This window comes from Anarhichas minor, unplaced genomic scaffold (assembly GCF_050575085.1).
Source record: "Anarhichas minor isolate MPS153535 unplaced genomic scaffold, ASM5057508v1 ptg000114l, whole genome shotgun sequence".
In the NCBI taxonomy this organism is placed as follows: Eukaryota; Metazoa; Chordata; class Actinopteri; order Perciformes; family Anarhichadidae; genus Anarhichas; species Anarhichas minor.
Genome location: NW_027466560.1, coordinates 1368962 through 1374961, shown reverse-complemented (window position 1 = coordinate 1374961; position 6000 = coordinate 1368962).

Genomic DNA, 6000 nt, shown 5'->3' with positions numbered 1-6000 from the left:
CACACCACAGCTGAGTACGTCACCGCTAAAATGCGGGCAGACAGCTGGCTGAGTTTAATTTAGTTTTTGGCGATATTGTCTGAAATGTCTCACAAGACGACATCGAGCTGGTTGCCTGCACACATCGCTGCTTGTTTTTGAGTGTCAATGAAGGGTGTTGTAGCTCATCGAGGTGGGCCGGTGCTCACCCGTACAAAGTGCCGGCACTTCTAGATTTTACTCTGAGGCGTACCACGGCTTTTTCTTGCATTACTCTTTTCTATCTCTCCATCTCAGGTTCTCTGGATGATTCCTGATCATATGGTGCAGCGGCAGCGTTTCTTCACCGCGCCTCATAATCCATATGAACATTAAAAACACACGGGGGAGGGGAGGTGAAAACAAGGGTGCTGCAGTTTATTGATACAATGTTCATGTCATGTGGTTTGACATGGCTGCTGATACCGACTGATATACATGGAAACATGTGAATAAAGGGAATACTGGCTGTTCATTCAATCACACAACACAGCAGTGGTCGTTACACATTAAAGTGAATATATAACAAAGTATACTCTAAAGGGATTTTGAATATTTTTATAATTTATTAACTTTCAAAACAAACAATACGTTCTCCTCAAAACCACAAGACTTCATCATTTGACCTCGCTGATCATCAAAACACACCACATGTAGACGAGATGGGTGGACTCCCATGACCTCTCCTGCAATGGTGAGCAGTTGGTCCACTGCTCCACTCTACCAGGATGGAGTCAGCATCACTCCTCCTCAATCTGAGGTTCAACAATCGGCCTTCTTTCTAGCAACCTGCTGTAAGCGTTCACAAGGAGGCTGACACCCAGATAGTTGGAGCGTTGCTCTTATTTAACAATGGACCACCAGCTCGGTCCTCCAGTCCACACGCATGGTTTGACTCCAAGAAACTGGATTGGACTGAAATAAAAGTTCAGGTTAAAGTACTGAATTAACAAGCCGTGAGAAACGACCATACTGAGTGGACAACATTGAAGGACTTGGGTCATTTTAATGCAAATAACCTGCAAAGAAAAACATGTTTTCTCTCTTTTGAAACACATCTTCCTCTTCTTACTTCAGCTGCGACGATGACAGATCGCTCTTCCTTCTGCTTTTCATCTGAAATCTTATTGTTCAATCGGCAACTCATGATGAAGAATCAAAAGCAGCACAAGCTCTCTGAGTGGTTTTAAAGAAAACACCTTTGACTGTAAACCATATGAAACAATATACAAAAATATGGATCTCTGTATTGTTAAGAAATCCTAATGAGCTGCACTTTAGTAAGTCGCTTCATTCAACTTGTGAAACTTTATGGGGAAAATATATGAATATAAATTGACCTTGCTGTCTCTAAATCATGTGGCCGTGTTAAGATGCTGGGTGACTTCAGATTCATAAAATACAACATAAACTTTTGGGAAATCGTAGCAGAGCTGCCATGTAACACAACACAGCCAACGTATGCAATGAGGGGAGCAATTGTTTCTACCATCCTCTGAAATCTAGATGAACTATACATGTTTTAAACTCATCATTTATCTGATAGAATGAATAAGTTGGCCAAGATTGTTGACTGTTACTCTCGTTACTGTGGAGACTCAACAATTGATGAAGATCACACATCATCATGAATGTGCAGATCTTCATCCAATGGGAACCTGTCAGTAAAACTTTGCGATGTGATTGGTCGCTCAAAGGCCAACAGGACGTGTGAAGAGACTTAAAAAGCCAACACTTTCACACCAGGAGGGCAGTCCAGAGGGAGAACGACAGCGATGGCTCGTCTTACGTCTCTTGTCGTTGTGCTGTGGGTCGGTGAGTCACTAAGTTTATACCAAGTTCCTTCAAAGTGAATTGCTGTTTTCTGTTCTAACTCACAATGATGGAGGACTTTGTGTTTCAGGTGTCACAGTGGGCTCGGTGGTGGATCTGCAGAAGAGAATCCTCGGAGGTCACAAGTGTCCCGATACTGATCGTCTGTACCATGTTCAACTGAGAACATCTTCTCCTTCTGATACATTTGTCTGTGGCGGCTCTCTGATCAGTGCCCAGTGGATCCTGACTGCAGCACACTGCTGGGACCGAACACTGTAAGAAAAGCAGATCTATACTTAAAGGTTCACTCCACTCAAAAAAGTATTTCCTTATTGTTACTTCACCGTCACTGTGCAGAATGATGTATGTGCAGAGTTTGAGACTTTAAATTAGTCTTAGAAAAAGATCGTCTGTGCTCACCTTGAATCTCAGTTTAAGACTTATTGTCCAAACTGAGCATCTGTACCACGAGAGACTGATAACAGGTAACGGTAGGTAATGGTGGCTCTCTGACCAGTGACCAGTGGAGGAAGTGAGAAATATATTGTTTCTAGTCTTTAAGTAAAACTGTCACTCATGAATTCACTAAACCTCATAAAGTCCTGAAGCAGTTTGATATAAAACTATAACATTGTTCAGTGATTACTGATCTATAATATGAACATATGGTGTGTTTACAATGATTCAGTGATGTTCCTCTTCATCTTTACTTATTTGTAGGTATGCAGTTGTGGGTGTGCATCCAGGTCCAGGGAAAAGAATGGAAGTCAAAGCTCATTTCTTTGGGCAACACCATGACATCATGCTGCTGGAGATAACTGACCCTAACCCGAACACTATTCAGAATAACTATATAACACTTTCTGATTGTAAAAGTCATCTCACAATGTGAGTTCTGATCTTTCCCCTTTAATACGTCTGAAAGCTCAACTCATGAGAACTCTGAGGAAAACTGTTTCTTTTTGTTCTTTTTCTTGTATTTCAGATTGCAGGTCATACGATCACAACAGTAAACAACAATAATAAAAAGGGTGAGATGAATCTTGTTTATTATACAACAATTGTCTACGTTTATGACAGTTAGCGTTACTTGTATGTTTAACACTGCTGACACATATTTACATAAACCCTGTGAGACCTGTGGGATCGCTGGATATTCTGTTCAACATGACTGTCTGTGAGAGACTGTAGTGGGCTCAGTGTTACAGCTAGAACATACTGGCATCATGGGAAAGTAGAGGACCTGATGAGTCCAGTGGTACCAACCAGGAAGGAGGCTGAATAACATCATCAGTTAGAATCATTCTGGTGGGAAACAGGGATGGAGAATATCGAAGGGGTCCGTTGACGTCTCACCTCACGATATGTGAATGAGAATGGTTTCTATGGTTACCCATCAGCCTCCCCTTTACAGACATGCTCACTTTAAGATAATCTCATGCTGTTTTTGTCAATAACTCTCATTTTCTGCATGAAGTATAAATGTGTTATTTTCGCCTATTCTAGAAATGCTGTATCTGCATATTTCTGCGTACTGGGCTCCCTAAACAGTCTTGAATTGCAAACATTTAGTTTGACTGGGAAGCAGAGAGACTCGTGTGGATGCAATGAGCCCAATTGTGTTCATGTGATGATGTTGGTCCCCACAGTCGTCATTTCACAGTGAGACCGTTTCTTGAAACTTGACGTCACTGTACAAATCGACCTCTAGGATAATCACAGCCTCATGAAACTTTACAACCTCAGACTACAGACCTGGAGCACTCAGAGGTGGATGGTTCTCCTCGGTATATTCTGACACGTTTACACAAGCCAAGTGCTCGCCGTCCAAATGTCAAAGGGTTTTAATACCAAATCACAGCACGACTTATTCTGTGGTGTTCCTCGAGCTCTTGTGTCTATGTGTTGTATTTTTGATCATTTTTATCAACTCTCTAGATTAACATGTTCAAACAAGTTTTAACATTTTTTCAATTTAGCACCAAGTCTGTGCAGCAAACAACCCGAACATTTCTGCATCAACCTATATATACATAATATACATAATATAGTACGGGGATGTCCATCATAACGTTCTGAGCTCTTTTACACTTTCACTATTTTAATTAATACATTCACAATAATAATGATCTGACTGATGACTCTCAGCTTGACACACCCTGCTGACCTGCATCTCAAATGAATTTTCATGTTCTCAGCTCTCAGATGACGTTCACCACTTCTATGTGGATTATACTGTCGTCCTGCTATCAGCCCCTAAACATCCCTTGTGCGCCCTAAAAAAGAGAAAAAATCGGTCTTCTGGTTTCTAAGGATTCAATACAGTTATTCTTTTCTTAAAAATGCGTTGCTTATTATATTATATATTTATGTTTATACATAACAAAACATTAATATGCTAGTAGTTTCTTTTCAAGCTGAACTCGGCACTTTTCAAGATATTTTGAAAACTAATTTGGTCCCATTGTTTTTGTTTGATTAATGAAAAATCTTCAAAGATCTTTGGATGCATTTTTATAATAGAATATATCAGTAGAAATAATTTTGATTATTTGTTGGTGGAAGAATCTTCTGTGTATAAGTTTAGGTGACAATGATAAAAGTTGTATTTTTTGTGGTATAAAAACACTTTTTCTATTCTCATCTAGAACCAGCTGAATCAGCAACTCTCCAATGTGCAAACACCGATGTTGTCGCCTGTGAGGATCTCAGAGAGTATCTGCAGAGCAACTCCCCACTGTATTGGGCAGACAAAACCACTGAACACTGGCTGTGTTATCAAAGCACTACAGTGGATACCTATGAGGTGAGTTTGCATGACTTTTAACTTTATATCTTTTCTTCAAGTCATTACAAGTTTTACCAATTCATTATAAATGAGTATTATAATAAATGATACAAAAATCTGTTACACTAAATATATATGTGTCTCTCACAGGGTGACTCTGGTGGAGGAGTGGTGGACGCTGCTGGCATGATTTATGGTGTCATTGTATTTGGTAGTGTCTATGCCTGTGCTAAAGCAGCTGCAGCGATGGACGTCTGTAAATACATGCCTTGGATCAAAGAGACTGTCAGTCTTCCCAGTCCCAAGAAATGTGGAGGGTGTGCTGCGTTCTTAAAAAACTTAAACTGTTGCGGTTGATACATTTACTATTAATGAAATGTTAGTAAAGCCCTTTAAGACAAACAATAACTGTTATTCTATGACTTTATTGTTCACAGCGTAGTGTCTGAGTTATAACTGTTAGTTCATACATTCTTGGTGTCAAACCCTTATGGTAATAAATAATAATCAAAGTATATAAAAACACATCTGTAGATTTGAACATGTGTTATTTTAGTCATTGTCATGGGCGAGCGGTCAGAAAGAAAGCTGCACTCTATTCAGCAGGAAGATGAGACCAACATGAAACTGACTTCACTGTGTATTCACGTAGAAGAACTCAGATGTTGTTTAAGTTCATAATGAAGAAATGAGTTCAAGTTGACTTTAAGTCCACATGTTGAATGAGAGGAATTCATTTAAAGCAGTTCAGTGGAAACGTGACGTATACCTTTAATATAGCTCTTTAATATGCTCTATGTGTGTGTGTGTGTGTAGCAGTAGTTTTAATAGTGTTTGTTTAAAACTGAATAATTTGTTATTTCCATTTTTTTATCACATTACAAGTTAAAATGTGTGTGTAGTAGCATTGTTTGTAATACATATTTCTTTCAACTTCCTTTTTTATCTTAAATTTAAATAAATTGAACCTTTACGTGTGTGTGTGTGTGTGTGTGTGTGTGTGTGTTGTAGCGTGAGCGGCTTCTGCCCCGTTTCTAGGCGGGGAAGTCGTTCGCACCTAACACGGTGGTTACTCCGTCGGCTGTCCCACCTGCGAGGATATGCGTTCCTCCTGGAGGTCTCAGAACAATACCTTCGGCCTTTTATCTCACCCCGTAGCTAAATAGTTAGGATTTCGGAATTAATTGTCTTCTTGAAAGTATTTTACGGCTAATGCCCTAGGAGCGCCTAGGGCCTAGGCGCTCTCAATGGGATGTAACCCTAACACCCTGTATGTAATAGTTATGTACAGCATCTATACTTTACTATTGCCTATTGTGAACATTCTCACCATTTATGACTAACACTGCCAAGTCTTCACCCAGAGAACTCACCTTAAG